The following is a 1,817-nucleotide window of genomic DNA, read 5'->3' as shown; positions in this document are numbered from 1 at the left end:
AGGGTTGGCTGCCGACGTGAGGAGGTGGCAGGTTTGCGCAGGGAGCAGCGCTGGAGTCAGACTTTGTCTGCAGACACGGACTGTGAGATCCTTCTCCAGGAGACTGAGGAAGAACTGAAGGTGGGGCAGGGGGAAAACAAAAAAGCTGTGTAAAAGTTCGATGATGAGTCCCAAAGCTGCCGACAGACTCAGGCTCGTAGCTTCCACTGATTGCAAGGCAAGCTGTTAATTGTCATCTAACAATCTGGTACTGTCAAGTAAATAACCGTCCTTTAAGGACAAGCTTGTCGCTGCCACTTCCACAGCGCTGTACGTGGGGTTTTTTTTACTCTCTGCAGGAGAAAAGCACATCCAGGTCATGCAATGTCTTGCAGAAAATGAAATCCAGAGCAACCGAGAACTAGAACCTAACTCGGAGTGTACATTGCTTTGCATATTTGGCTTCCTTGAACATGCACTTTAAAGGTACCTGGTGTTGTCAATATGAAGTCAATTGCAGCAGACTTTATGCTAGTATCTCTAGCCCCTGATCTCAGCAAGAGTTTCTTTGGTATTACATCTTCTATTAGGTTGCATTTTACTTTTAATGTCTCTTTCCAAGCTGCAGTGTGGAACAAGCGTGCACAGCAGTGATACTGAAAACTTCTCACAAGCAGGGAAAGGAAACACACTGCAAAATAAAACCGTTTTTATGCCTCCTGGACATGATCACTTGATTCACCACTGGTATCCAGTCCTCTCCAAAGTCTGGGAGAAGAGTGTACTATGCTGGCTGTGATCACTGCGTATCAAAGACTCTGCTCATCACGATCCCTGGGGCCAGAGCCCTGCAAATGCAAAGAATTCTACAGAAGTAGATGGGAAATCCATGTGTTATTAACTATCAACATTTTGTCAGGGTCAGGTTTAGTTGGACCTGCAAAACTTGCCAGGCTCTTGACTGATAAAGCACACCATCAGTTGACAAGGTTGTGGAAGTCTGATCTACCTTAGGACTCCAAACATTACAGCTTATCTAACCATACCAGCCATTTTTACTCTTGTTTGTCATCTACAATAATTAGTTCGAACACACTTCAGCATAGTGTACCAAGGGACACTCTTTTCCTATGAAATGTTCTTTGTCACTAGTCTGTGCTGGGTTTTTTTTTACTCTCAGTAGTGTTGCCAATAGTCTGATAATTTTTGACAAGTCCTTCCAAAGGCATCTGCACCCAGAAACTGCCAGTATCTCAGATTTACATGGTTACCATTTTAAGCATCTCCCTTTTTCTTTGCTAAATGACTGCACACCCTCTCCATACACTTGCATGTTAAGATGCCTCCATACAACTGCTAGCCTGTGGCACGTGGCAACTTACTCTTATAAGGATTGAAGTATCATTTATCTTCATCTTGTTAACACATTTCATTTCATGTTTTCACATCATGACAAACACAAATATATACAGGGCATAGTAACACAGGCATAACCACAGAATCCTAAATTAAACAGGGATGTAAAACCCCAAACTTAGTAAACATACCCCCAAATAATGGACAAAAGTGCCACTAATTATAGACAAAATTAGCTTTTTACAGCTGTTGTAGCAACTTCCCTTCAGGGTTATTTTCCTTCTCAAAGGAAGTTACAAAACTTGCCATCTGTGCAAAAGGCTTAGTTTTACTTTCTTGAATTCTTTGGTGTTGCGAACTCTGCGACCAGCACACAGACCAGGAAACAGATTTTGTTTCATTTTCATATTCAAACTGATAAATCTGTAGAACTAGTTTTGGTTTAGTTACTTGAAAAATTCTCATAGCTGGATTTCGATTTA

Source organism: Chaetura pelagica, unplaced genomic scaffold, assembly GCF_000747805.2.
Source record: "Chaetura pelagica isolate M959 unplaced genomic scaffold, ChaPel_1.0 scaffold596, whole genome shotgun sequence".
In the NCBI taxonomy this organism is placed as follows: domain Eukaryota; kingdom Metazoa; phylum Chordata; class Aves; order Apodiformes; family Apodidae; genus Chaetura; species Chaetura pelagica.
This window is presented reverse-complemented; position numbering follows the sequence as displayed.